Below are 15,357 nucleotides of genomic sequence, written 5' to 3' on the forward strand. Positions count from 1 at the left end.
ACGTAGATCAAGTAGAATAGCAGCTAGACGTTAAAATATATAGGTAACACCTAGTTAGGATAAAGATAGGATAGTATATAATGATAATGATAATAATAGGAATCTTAGTAATAGTTTAATTATAAAAAATGTGTTAATAGTAATGATAATAAAGATCAAATAAATTAATACTAATACTAATTTTTTGTCTGTCAATAATAATAATAATCATGAACTACTATAGAAAAAATGGTTTAGTGTCACTGCATTGTCTCACTAGCAAAAAACTCGCACAAATATACAATGTGACACACCAACAATGTAATGAATAATCACCTCATAATCTGAAACCACTACAAATATATCACAAATTCAATATAAACCATATCAATTTCTACTGTAGAAGCTATTGCATTAAGGGGTGTATTGAAGGCCAATTCTAGTCAAGATAGAATACCTTAATGCATTCAATATTGATCGATCCCAGGTTGTTGAAGTTATCGATGAAACAGATATCACTTTTCAATTATTACTTTCTTTTTCAAACCTGTAGTAGATCTAAGTAATCCCACAACCATTGACCACACAGATAACAAAACCTGGACTATTATAAAATGTGATGGAAAGACCTCAGAAAAGGACACCCATATCCTACCCCCAGATTTCCAGGGACAAAAACAACAATTTCTCTTAGAACATGGGAAAACCCTGAACGATCTTAGGCTAGATTCCATCCCCTCCAACACCACAGAAGTAATAGTATAACTTCGGTTACGACAGTTTTCGAGACGGGTGTCAATCCCTTCAAATGAGGTCGACTTTGAGACTTGGTCTCAACTAGTCCAACAACTTTTAAGGGATGATAGCTTATCACAGGCTGAACAAAAAGAGCATCTTAAGTCACAGTCTCTTTCCTCCAGCACATAATATCCTCAAAAGAATGGAAGAAGAATATGACAAGGTATATAATTACCTGATCAATTGTATTTATCTAGAGGGATGTTCCAAAGATGAGAAAAGGAGGATCATAAGGAAATGAAATTGCTTAAAAAATGAAACATACAATTGAAAAAAAGGAAATATTGTATTAAGAGCTCAAATCAAAAAATTAAAAAAACTAGTGTCTCTTTTAAATACTTTGTAATAATACTCCTTGTTGTGAATGATTACGGTAAGACACTAGCCTAAATTAAGCCTTATACATTCCAACTGTTAGACGTATTCGCCGGCAGGATTGCCTGCCCTTTTCGATACATTAAAAACAATCTCATTTGCCGACTGATACGTAGCCCTAGACCAGTTTTACTTTAAAATGTATAGCTTATATAGAATTTTATATAGAAAAAATGTCCTCATTTACATAAAAGGGGGAATCCCGGATTTGTTAGTTTTAGCGGCAGCGCTTGCATGGCACGCGTGTAGCTCAATAGAGTAGGGGACTACGCCGCCGTAGTAGCAAAATATCAGTTAATTTTTCAACCAATAACATTTGATTGACAAATTGATCAAATATTTAGAGCAAATTAAACGTGCATTTCACCAATAAATGCATTAAATGTAGACGCATTCCGTCCGTGGTCACGATCGTCTGTTCCCCTCTCAATAATTATCAGCATTTTCAATCTTCATATGCATGGTATATAAAAAAATGCTTTAACGAACTCAACATAACCTTTATCCTTTTCTGCATTTTCAGGAATTCCTCTAATTACGATATTGTTACGTCTACTTCTATTTTCTAAGTCATCTATTTTTTGTTGCATTTTGCAGTAATCTTGTTTCGATAATGTGTTATCTAGTTTTACCTTAATTTCTTCTACTGCTGTTTCCATATCAAGTCGAGTACTGTAGTGTATGTACACTTGATAGACTACCTTGCGTGGTTATAATGGTATGCAACTTGGTTTGGAATGTCCAGTACGTCGTCACGTACCTCATTTGAATCTACCGCCTGCATTTCAGCTGCTTCAGTCAAAGCTTTGACTTTCCTAGTGGTATAAACACCACTCTTACTCATGGTTGTTTGATTTAGATTAGTAAAAGCAGAGTCAAATAAAGTATACACTTAAGTTGAGCATGGAGTAATTACTCCATGAGTTAAACAGTCAAAGGCGATTGCAATAAAATTATTACAACAAAATAGGTGATTGAGCGGAGCTCGCTAAGACACGTCTTACTAACAGTAGGCCTAAATACAGTATACAATATAACAGTGAATAACTATTTATTATAGGGTGCAATATATTACGGACTGTCTAGAATATTAGGTACCCCGTGACAGATTGCACCCTCTATAATATAAAAGTAAATAACTATCTATTAATATTATAGGGGGTGCAATATATTACGGACTGTCTAGAATATTAGGTACCCCCGTGACAGATTGCACCCCCTATAATAGAACAGTAAATAACTATCTATTAATATTATAGGGGTGCAATATATTATTGACTGTCTAGAATATTAGGTACCCCCCCCCCCCCCGTGACAGATGGCACCCCCTATAATATAACAGTAAATCTGGCATCTAGCATTTATGCTAGGCACAATTTTAGAAAATCTAGCATAATCTGGGAGTGTTGACAAAGTGCGAGGCAAGCGGGGTATGCGAGGTACGCCAAATACTTGTGCGAGGCATCATTATATTATTTCGAAAAGTGCGAGGCATGCGAGGAATGCGAGGTACGCCAAATACTTGTGCGAGGCATCATTATATCATTTCGAAAAGTGCGAGGCATGTGAGGCATATAGTTTAAAATTTCAAAAAGGTGCGAGGCATATTTTAACGTGCTATTATGCTATATTATAGGCCTAATAATCAATTATTTATATTTTTATAATAGGCCTAGCGTATCTAAATAGATTCGTGTATGTTGTTTATTTTTATGTAACGATTGTTGTTTTTTTTTTCATTCAAGTCATATCGTGTCAAATTTTACAAAAGTGCCCAAACTGTTTTAACGTTGTGCATCCGAATGCGCCATATTTAAAAAATCTGAACGACTCTTCAACTTTCGATAAACCGTAATTGTTATAGCGACACTCATATAATGACTGCCATGCTTGTTGGCATTTCGAGCGTGTTCACTTTACAATTAATTTAACATGTCTCTCGAACATAGCGGAGTGAAAATAATATTTTGTCACACCCCCGCGCCTCGATCCGGTAGACCTAAAATGGAAAATCCATCTTTGCTATTTAACAGGTAGCGGAACGATTCTGCCCTGAGAGGATTCGGCCTTGTGGCGATTCGCCTCCTATATATAGCACGTGGTTTCAGCAGCAACGCACATACTTCTATCTGAGCGGCGTGCCAAAGACATTTTTGACATTTCATTCTCTAGGAAGTCATTTATTAATATTGTTGTCCATGTACGTACTAATAAACCTGGCGCTAGTTTCCTTCACTTGTATTTTTATTCAAAATTTGATAACTAACTATAATAATAATAATAATAAATAATATATTTATACAGGATAAAACAATCAGATAACAGTGTATCTGTTTTACATTGTGGTCCTGTCTTAATCAAAATATACAAAAGAGAAACTTAATTAAATATAATACATGTCAGTTTTTATGAAAAGAAATGAGATTTATATCTAGCCTTAAAGGACGTAATTGTTGGTGCCGATTTAATATTAATTGGTAAATTGTTCCATATTTTTGCGCCTGCAACTTTAAAGGACGAATTCATTTTACTAAGGGTGTATTTAGGTATTGTTACATTCAAATTTTCTACTCCACGTGTTAAGTGGGTGTGAATATCGCGAATCAATTCAATTTCATTTACTAATCTAATTGGTGCAAGGCCGTAAACACATTTATACATTAGACATGCTAGGGAGAAATCTCGTTTCTCTTCAAGGGTTTGCCACGATAGGTTCTGGATGATGTTGTCACCCCTTACATTAATATAATCGAAGTTGTTAGTTACAATTCGAGCAGCAACTTTATCGTGTGAATACCACACCTTAGAAGTATGCCTCATGAGTACTTTATTAATGAAAGAATCACGTAAAAAGTAACAAATAAATCCTTAAATTAATGATTTTACAGGCGTGTTTCTCGCACACTGTTCGCGAATTTCACTTATTCAATGTTCAATATTTTTGTTTCTATATGGAGCACCAAAAAGAGCAACGATAATAGAGGACTCAGTGGAATGCGTCAATTTCTCATGTATTTATTGGTGAAAAACACCTTTAATTTCAATATATTTTTTAATTTGTCAATAAAAATGCTGTAATATGTTACTGCTGATACGTTGTTCGGTTTTAAAAGAATAATAATCGATCCTAAATATTGTCCTAGATCCTAAATATTATGATGAATTGTTCTATTTTATTCTTTAAAAGGTTAACGAAATCGTGTACAGTATCAACAGAAACATTTTACTGACAGTGACAAAATCTATTGAAATTGTACGTGATTTTCACCAAATAATGCGTTAAGTATATGGATTCCACTGAGTGTTTAGCCCTCTAATTAATTTTGCTCTTTGGCGTTCCATAGAAACCAAAATATTTAACGGATTTGTTAATTTTATGTGATTATCTTCATTAAAGTAGGCCTACTAATTCTAAGGAGTGGTATTCACGATAAAGTTGGTTAACAAATTTCGAGTTAAAATACAAGGCAGGTGCAAAAGGGAACTAGCGGGCCTAGGCTACTTCAATTTCGGTGATTTCCTGCCTCACAATTTTGGGAAATGATAAAAATAATGATGCCTCGCATTATTTGATGATGGTAAAACGATGCCTCACATACATTTCTGACTTGCCTCGCTTGCCTTCCCTGCCTCGCGTGCCTCGCTGCCTCGCATTTTGTTACTACCCGTTGTTGATCAATGCATTTGGACCATCCCATAATGCATTGGTGCGTGTGGAATAAGGTAGTCAGGATGATGTGAGGAATTGTTTATTGATGATTTGTGAATTCTCATATTTATATAAAGTTTGCTGTACAAGTTCTGAAAAGAACTGACGTGAGTTTCTTACCGTTTCGATCAATATTATGCTTTGATTGTCCCATCAATAGATATCATGATCGTCCTTAGGAGTGAGGAGTAGTGTTTTCTGATTCTCCTGAGGACGATCAAAGTATAATTTATTTGATTGAAACGTCGAGAAACTTAACAATTCATTCATTTCAGAACTATATATATACGCGTGGTATATATACTGCAAACTTTATATAATATTTGATTTCGTCATGAAAACCTTCAAACAATTCCCATATTCTTCCATTTTCTTTTTTTGTCAAGTCGGCATTCATCATTTTATACCTTACATATTTGATATTGTTTTTATGCTAAAACTGGCATCTTTGCACCATCCTCATTATCGCATCGTCACTGCGCCGACAATATTACAAAACGAATTTGGTTATATTTTGATATCGACATAGTGATACAAAATTAAATTGATAAAATAAATTATTTTTCAAAAACTGGTACAGTCTCATTGTCCGTTGAAGGCGCTCTTTGGTTTTTTATTTAAAAAACGAGTAGAGAGCAGGTGGTTACAGCGCGGCCTTTATGAATAATATAAAAGGTGTAGGCCTAGCCTGTTCTTCTAAGAGCCACAAAACTTAGGTAAGCTGGTTGTTTATAGTTTTTTCTGTTTTGGTATTACGGTAGGCCTACTGGTGGTGCCTGTGTGGCACCTAACTAACGTGACAATTATCACACACAGCCAGCCAGCAGGGTGCACCACTCTTTTCTACCTACCTAGGCCGAATACAGATCACTCCGACCGCGCTTCACTCCGGCCGCGCTTCACTAGCCCACAAACAACTCCAGAGAGTCGGAGGAGAGGGAAGTGTGAATTCTACTTTTAGCTAGCCTAGTTTAGTAGTCTACTACTAGGACTAATTAACGTAGGTGACCTCAATGTCTGATCAGAATTGTCTTCATCTTCTCACAGCAGGATGACAGTGCGTGACATACGTAAAGATTACAGCTGCTATACAGACCATCCATGGAGTTATTATAATACCTCCAATACAACCATGTAGACCTACATTGATATACCTTTATGTACAGAGACAGAACTACTGTCGTCTAGATGGCTGTTGACAGGTAAGCACTCAAGCTTGGTTCCCACTAGAACGTAACGCAAGGACGTAAACGCAACGCAAGCGTTTTAACCAATGACAAGTTGGCAGCACAAGCGAATAAGCCATCGCTTGTGATTGGTCAATTCACTTGCGTTGCGTTACGTCCTTGTGTTGCTAGTGGGAACCACGCTTTATGGATACAGAGTAAAGAAAATCTATTTTTTTGCCAATTTGTAAATGTAAATTATAGTTAATGCACAATTAATGGCCAGTTGATATAGACATTTCACATTCTGATTTTAGCAGCAACTAGGCCTACTGCATGCTGTATTATTAAGTTTCTGTGTTTTTTTTAGAATGAGTGCAAGAATGTTTTTACTGATAGACAACATGTAAGCATTCAAGAATACGCCAGAGTAAAGAGAAAACTTAATTCAGTTGGCAAATATGTGTTTGTCTTCATTTTTACACGTCCAAGTAATGATAACTATCTTTAATACAATAATATCAGTTTTTTTCATAATAATAGCAGCCATGAATCATGTTAATTTGTTTTTCAATTATTAAAAAATAGTGGAAGATTGTTTTCTTATCTTCTCAGATTAGTAATTTCAGCAATGATCCTGATTATTTCATCTTTCTGCTTTTAACAAGAGCTGGTGGGTTAGGCATCGACTTGACAACAGCTGACACAGTCATTATATGACAGTGATTGGGTAAGTTAAATAAATAATTACTACATTTTATTACAGCGTGATCAATAATCTGCCATACGATTTACACACAGAGTGCAATATGCTTTTTTGCTACGCACTTTTTGCACTCAAGTGCATGATAGTGTAAAAATAAAGAGCGCACTAGTGACTCATTTCAGCGCGTCTGATTGGCTACATCCTTGAACCCATGTTATAATAATTAGTCACAAGCTTGTGGTGTAATGTTTGTTTTAGTGTAGTGACTTTCAATACATTGTGAAGTAGCATATATAGTTGTATTATAGAATCCATAGTCAGATCTATAAGCCCAAGATAGATGCCACAGAATTAGTCAAGAAAAGCCAGTGATTGTGTACAGGTTAGTGACCATTAACACCATTGACCAGAAGATAGTGGAGAGAGCAGCTGCAAAGAGGAAGCTGGAGAAGATGGTCATTCATCAAGGTCAGTTTTGTCTTTCACACCTCCCTAAAAACCCTCCTGGGGTGTTTATTCGTATGTTAAATTAATCATATTGTTTTACTTCTACAGTAGTATGCAAACTTCTAGGCATTGATTGTTCTCATTCATTTCAAAAATTCATTATCCTATTTTGTTTTTAGGTAAATTTAAAGGTAGTAAAACTATGGTGAGAGACTCAAAAGCTGTGATGGATCCCATGGAACTATTAAAAGTGTTACGCTCCACTGATCACTCTGGCATTATCAAAAACTGTAAAGAACAAGTCATCAGCGATGCAGATCTTGAGCTCCTATTGGATCGCAGCGACCGTGTTGGGAATAACGTGGGAAAGAAATTGAAACCAGTAAAAGAGAATGAAGCGTTTAAGGTTCTGGAATCCTGCAATGAGAATGTCGTGGAGTTAAAGATCTCAGCTAGAGAAGGACAACTAACCTGTCTTCAACAATCTATTGCAAATTTGATCTCTGCATATTCATTCAATTCTCCATCAAGATATCCACATCAAATCCATGGCTCCTGGCTTTAAATTTACTACAGTACTGGGTTCACATACTGTATACCCAATATTGCACAAATTGAAATCTGGGATTGTTAATGGTATTTATGACATTTATTTCTATGCAAGTAGTTACTGTTGTTTTCTGCACAGCACAGTGTTCAGGTTTAAAATATTGTTAACACCAAGTGTTATTACAAGTCAGCACAGTGTTCAGGTTTAAACTATTGTTAACACCAAGTGTTATTTACAAGTCAGCACAGTGTTCAGGTTTTATCTATTGTTAACACCAATTGTTATTACAAGTCAGCACAGTGTTCAGGTTTAAACTATTGTTAACACCAAGTGTTATTACAAGTCAGCACAGTGTTCAGGTTTAAACTATTGTTAACACCAAGTGTTATTACAAGTCAGCACAGTGTTCAGGTTTAAACTATTGTTAACACCAAGTGTTATTACAAGTCAGCACAGTGTTCAGGTTTAAACTATTGTTAACACCAAGTGTTATTACAAGTCAGCACAGTGTTCAGGTTTAAACTATTGTTAACACCAAGTGTTATTACAAGTCAGCACAGTGTTCAGGTTTAAACTATTTTTAACACCAAGTGTTATTATAAGTCTGCACAGTGTTTAGGTTTAAACTATTGTTAACACCAAGTGTTATTACTCTTACAACATAAAGAAAATCAAAGACTGTACACAAATATATCTTATGTAGAACTTTTAATATAATACAAATAGTGATAAAAAAAATGGTAATCCATAATTTATCAACTTTAAATTTATTTTATACAGAATTATATTTCACTATTTCTACATCATATAGAAAAAATATTTCTACATCAAAAAATATATTTAAAAACACAGCAATGAAACTAAATGCAAAATGCATTGATATCAAACTATATTATATAATGTCTTCATTCTTTGATTTTTGTCATTTTTAGTTTTACAAATTCTACTACAACTTTGTTCTGTTGTTGTTACTGTGCCAAAGACATCTCATTATGTGTTTATTTGTTAATATAATTTCTAATTGCGTTTTCATTTAATAAAACTGCTTTTGATAACAAATTACGTTTCATCATCATGTTATGTTTTATAGTTTCAAGTTGTACCACTTTACTTTTAGTATTTAACCATCCAACCTAATTATAAAGAGTTGTATTAATTACATTTAATATAATATTATCACATAATTACTTTAAAACACGCACACGCAATTCTATACAATATATCAAGTAAAAAACATTGCATTATTATAAAATAATCATTTTCATTAAATATGGCAGCACAGCTTATAAAGATTATAATGAATAAGAAACAAACATTCTTGTTTATCTGCATGCTACAGCTGTTAATAATTATTACTTCCGTTGCTAGTGTGCCGCGTGCGGAAGTACGCGGGCGCGCTCCGTTGATGAAGGTAAGTATGTCAAAATAAAATGTTTAAAAACATTTTATGTTTTAGATTATCATATCGATTTAATCTACTATACGATTTATATATAAAAGGTCGTTTTTATATTGTATACAAATTTAATGTTAGAAATGCAAATATTTGCGATATTAAAAATTGACACCTGCTTGCTGCGAGATTTAAAAATGTGTCTGTTATATAGTAGAAGTAACATACGTTATCAGTGAAAACTAAAGATGATAAAATGTAATATTTCTTATTGAACACTTTTCAGACACGTGACGAATGTCGTCAGCTGATAGATTGCAATCCGTCATGCCAAGCCACTCCAGCTTAGGACACATAATGAGAAATGAAGAAAATGTATTAACATCAATGTTGTGAAGTTTACTAAGATAGATACCGAAAGTACGTAATGCTAATTGAACTTGTTTGAGAGAACATTCTGATACAAAGTCATTAAATACATCACGTGATAGATTGGGAATCATAACAACGTCCCATTTATCTTGAATGCCTAAAATGTGTGCAATAACTCTTCCCTTTCGCTCCAATGCCATCTTACTACAAAAGTCTTCGAGAGTATCATCATCATATTGCATACAATACAATTGCATAATTAGACGTATGAAATGCCCGTCACATTGTACACCTGGACTAATGTAATCAATAAACATTCTTATGGAGGTAGATATATCATCCAAATGATTATTTATTTCTAAATCTTTGCTTGTCATGTGATTAATTAATTCATTTACCACAGCATCTTGTTCTTTTTTATCAAAGTTTAAATTTCTCAACAGATCGCGATATGTTGACAAACTATTTGTAACCCAGTGCTTGAGGAAACCGCCAGCTTTATCACCAAGGAAACCAATTGCAAACTCTGTCGCTCTGTATAAATGCTTACTCTCTCGTATCACCTCCCACTCATCATCATCCAATGGTGTAAGTAATGTTTGTACATCTGAGCACTCATTCTCCATACCTTCACTTTCACATAATTTGCACAAGTAAAATCCCACCAATGACTCTACTATCAATTTGTGAGGAGGCATAAAAACGTTATCAAAATTCGATTTTAAAATCGGTGCTTCTTCGTAAACAAATCCAAGTTTCACGGACGTATCAACCAAATCTTTAGTCGTGACGTGTTTATCATTCAAATCTTTCATGTTTATTGAAAGTTGGTTTTCTTTCAAACTATCATACATACATTTTCCTAGCAATATCATAGCATTTACGTACTTTAGTGGTGTGTCTTCAAATTTAGAAAGCTTGGCGAATTGTTTTTGTTTGTTGAACTGATTTAAAATATTACGAAATATTTCTTTAAAAAGTTCAGCTTTATCTGTAGGAAGGCTTTGGCTGTCTTGCCATAGCAAACAGATTGAAAAAAGCAGCATTGGATTTTTGCACATTGAATATACGTCTTCATGTTTACGTGTTCGCCTATACCTATCGCCTATGAACATATCTAATTCCTTTCTAAGGGACTTTCCCAATTGTGATTTTTCAAAATACTCAAAATGTTTGTCAATGTACTTTCCTATGCTCTCGTTATTAAATCCCTTAACTCTTACATGTACGTCACTCTCTTTTACGAATTCATCTATGTTTTCTGATCGTGAAGTAAGTATCACGGTACTGTTTTTTAAGTTGTTCTTTTTGAACAGACTAATTATGCTTGGATTATTAAATCTTAATTCGTCTAACCCATCTAGTAGCAGTACAACTTTATCGTCATGTTTCTTTATGAATTTCTTAATTAACCGTGGGTCCTCTGGGAGATCTGTATCTAAATTGAAATCTGTCATATCAATTTGCTTTACAAATAAATCAAAGATGTTGTCCTCTTTGTCTAAATCCCTTACACTTAAAAGAAATACAATGTTACCTTTAAATGCTTTAATCGATTGAGTAGCCGTAGCCCAGTTGTATGATAAATGCCTTAATATGGTAGTTTTACCTATCCCACCCTCTCCCTCTATAAGAGCTCTACATCCAGGTTTGGAACTGATAACATCTACCACTTCTGTTAATGTTGTTGGTTTGCAGCCTTTATTATTTTTAGCTTCTTTGCGTAGTTCCAAATCAGTGAACATCTGCGAAATGTCAACATTGTATCTATCACGCATTGTTGCTGGTGTAAATATACTGGCCTGACTACACAATTCCCTTTGTCTTTGAAGCAGATATTCTTCAATCTTGTCTAGATGCGAAGAAAAATGGCAAAAACTATATTTAGTAAAATAAATTTATTTTATTTAATAAGGGCCTTGCAATTTCTAGTACTGTAATACAATAAAGTAGTGCTGTGGCCGCGCCGGCGAAGTAGTACATCAAGTAAATAATATAGAGGGCGACAAACACAATTTATTATCAATCAGAAAGAAAACTCTGTTGAAACGACTGGTGGTCGCCAGCAAATTGTAACAACCGTTTAAATGTAGAGAAATCTACCGCTTATGGTAAAACCTAATGTGACGTGCTAGTGCTAATGTGGTCATTGATGATGAAAGCTGATTTTTCTACATTCACTTTTTACGACATTAGCTTTGTAACACGCATGTATTCATTTTTTTGTAGGTGAAATAAAAATACTTTCTACTAGTATAACAAATTAAAAAATTTTTCAGGCATATCGGTACAACTTTTTTTCTTAATACGAAAGCAATAACAAATAACAGAAATAATAGAAATTGCGTTCAAAGTGATAGTTTTGGTTAATTTTAAAGGAAAAGTTAAAATTGTAAATAAATTTGCTTTTATTCAAAATTGAAATATTGCACTCGTGTACGAATTAATTTAAAAACCTTGCCATTTATCCTAAATTAAAATTAACTGGTAATTATCGTGGAGCTGCTGTTGTAAACACACGTTTGCAATAATATCTATATTGATATTACATATTCTATTCTTTGGTCTCTCATGAAAAGAGTTAAAGGATACACGACTCAGGGTGTGACATATTGGTTTTTTTTTTTAATACCATGCATGTATGTTATTAGGTTAAAAGGCTATTGTTGCGTAAGATGTTTATGATTGAAACTAAATTCACAATTCTCTACGTCATAATCACATTTATTTATGATTATCCACAATTTTATGCCAAATGACATGATACAATTGTGCATTTATAGACCTTAATTAATGCTGTATCCATGAAAATAAAAGGTATTATAGAGGGCGACAAACAGAATATAGCATTAATCAGAACGAAATTTTAACAATGTTATTTGAACTAAGATGGTTGTAACTACAGTACATAAATTATTACGGTGAATTACTATATTTTAATTTGATTACAAAATCTCATCAATTGTTGTTTTTATTATAATTATGAAGACATTTTATTTTCAAATTAATTATGAATAAATGAGCAAAATTAAATTAAGAGGATGTGATTTTATTATTCATTCAATCTTTTATCTCGGAATCTCTGGTCCATAGAAAGTAAAATTACATATAAATGAATTAAAAGAATAAAAAGACCGTACTTATTACTCATCTCATGTTTTTAATGCATTAAGAATGTTTGATTGTTACAGAAATGTAGTACGAGGCCAAGTATTCACTTTCACCAAAATTACACGGTACATTAGTAACTAACCTGTTTCTGATTTAACTTCTTTTGGCATTCTTTGTTCTTCATTACTACTGGTTGCCACTTGCCCTGTTTAATAAAATGACAGTATAAAACCTGAAGTTAGGCTACAATGATATTCTATACCGGTAATAAAAATATCAATTATTGCATTAATTCAACACAAATATTTTTCATTTTATATACAAAATAATAATAATTAACATAAAAAACAGCAGCAATGTATTAACATGCACCTTCAGTCGGCCGACATGGATTTAATGTTGTCAGACTGTTTTTTTATTTCTTTTTACCAAATTAATGTTTTTTTAGCTTTTCGCACTAACATACCTTCAGTCAGAGCTGTCACTTTTGAATCCAGTCCAACTTGTCTTAAATTGTTAATGAATTCTTCAATTTTTTCTTCACAGATTATTCGTCTCTCTTCCAAATCCAGAATCATACTCCAGGCATCTTTATAATTCTTTAACGCACTACCATTGTACAATGCATCGATTCTGTCCACATCAGCCTGTCTAAGTCCATTTCCGAAAGCTACAATTTGGAGTCGATATCGAGTGAACTTAGTAATTTCTTGATTTTCAAGTAAAGAATGTTTGAGAAGAGCGATGACACCAAACTGTTCAGTTACTTTTATTGTCTCGTATAGCAATATACGATTGTCTGAACTTAAACGTCCATTTGCCCTTAATTCCTGCAGTAAGTGTATTGTGTTGGTGGCGCTGTCTATGTTCGTCAATGCAATCAAATCTTGGTACAAAACTTTCAGCTTTGTGACGAGATTACGTTCATCATACCAAGTTGAAACATTTACTAAATCAAGATCAAAATCTATAAAATGGTGAAAATAGAACAATATTAAAAAAGTGTATTATTATTTAATGCAACACTAGGATTACTGTATATAATCATATTATGTAAAGCGGACCGATCTTTTTTAATGTCGGTACTTATTATATACTAATATGTTTATAATATTGTATTAAGTCTTTATGAGTAAATACATTATCAGTGTACCTGTTGCCATTTTTCAAATTTCTGTCTTCATTCCTGAAAAATAAGTGTTAATTCGGATCATAATTCACAAATATATCTACTTGCGATAGGCTATGATGTATACTTATGAAGTGATGATCGTTTGATACCAAGTTCAATGTAACGATAAGATCAATGATTGAACTGTCTGCAGTTTGTTTATAGTCAATAAGTGTGGAGCATCCCAGCAATTTATATAATGTTCTTTATGTCTTGCTACCCGTGCGTACTTCAGGATTGGACAGGACAGGTTGGGCATCAGTGACAAACTGAACACAAAGTAACTTCACACATTAATGGAATATTAGTCAAAATTAAACGAATTTACTGTATTACACTAGTATAGTTAAAATATAAAAACAGAAAAATAAGTATGCATCTGATTTGTTTATTGTGAATTCTGGATTGAGAGATGAGAAAAATTGTTTGCTTGTTCTTTATAGGGTGTACAGATACGTTTAATTAACAGGAACATGTCATTTTCGATCCACAACCACATACTCGCTCCCTCACATTAAACGTAAAAATAACTAGTAAGCCTATAGGCTAAATGGGGTCCGAGTAAATTTAATATTATTGTAGTTGGCGGTGTTAGTATTGCGCAGAACGCAAGAGGAGTGAACACCCGCTATATTTATTAAGATCAGGTTCGGCAATCACTGGTAAAATTAAATTGAATGTTAGCCTTGTATAGAACCGTACTTAAATATAGGTATTATAATTATCTTATAAAATGATATATTGTTTGTTGTGATGGCATTCTTCTGTTACTCAGAGAAACTCGCTGTTTGTTGACGATTAGTGTGTGGCACACAGAATAGTACGTTCAGTGATATTAACAAGACATTACCACAATCCACACTCTACTCCAAATAGCAATGGAAGCACATTATCAGAATTATGCCTATATTCTCATATTATTGTTTTGCAAATAAATTAAACTATATTAATGAAATATTGTAAACTTACAATTGGCTTAAGACTGGGCTGTAACTGAATCTTTATATGGACTATCAATATACCGATACAGTAAAATGTGACGATTTGTAGCAGCAACTGCACCACTCCCTTTGACGTCAACTACTGTGTAATTATGATTCATAATCCACGTATGTATGCTATATTGATTTGGTCGTGACGTCACAAAAGCTATTCCACGGTCCAACTGTCTTTGTTGAATCACACAATGTACACGATTATATCGTCGTCGTACGACGTCTATAATTATTCCATTCAAAAACCCCTAGAAACTATTTTTAGAAAATTACCTAGACTATTTTTAAATAATAGTTAAAAACTGCAGATTATTTTAGTATGTATTATATTCATGGTATCTTTTATTTGCATACAGTGGTAGCCAAAGGCTGAAATAAAGTCCTTCTGAAATAATATGATTTTATCGAATATCGATTTAAATATTAATTAATATCAATACCTATAATAATAGACTTTTTGAAAAAAAGTTGGTGCCTATCGTTGAGTTTATTAAAACACACACTTAAAATTATTGTTATATTCTCTCTTTGTTATCACATACTAAAACTGGGTTGGTTTCTGATTTTGGGGTTGGTTCTTCCATG

The 15,357-nt window shown here is 33.4% G+C and overlaps 1 long non-coding RNA gene and 1 pseudogene across 2 annotated transcripts in view; both read left to right on the forward strand.

Annotated features, from left to right (window-relative positions):
* Positions 1–13,581, forward strand: part of LOC144837954 (uncharacterized) — a 106,457-nt gene extending 92,876 nt beyond the window's left edge. The window contains exon 2 of the long non-coding RNA XR_013611586.1: positions 13,153–13,581. This is a non-coding gene — a long non-coding RNA (uncharacterized LOC144837954). The remainder of the gene's footprint in view (positions 1–13,152) is intronic.
* LOC144837199 (lymphocyte-specific helicase-like) lies at positions 920–8,338 on the forward strand (annotated as a pseudogene). The gene is made up of 5 exons (XR_013611447.1): positions 920–940; positions 6,398–6,433; positions 6,643–6,757; positions 7,042–7,201; positions 7,360–8,338. The product of XR_013611447.1 is annotated as a lymphocyte-specific helicase-like (transcript).
* Positions 13,582–15,357: the final 1,776 nt, after the last annotated feature.

Source organism: Antedon bifida, chromosome 3, assembly GCF_963402885.1.
Source record: "Antedon bifida chromosome 3, ecAntBifi1.1, whole genome shotgun sequence".
NCBI lineage: Eukaryota > Metazoa > Echinodermata > Crinoidea > Comatulida > Antedonidae > Antedon > Antedon bifida.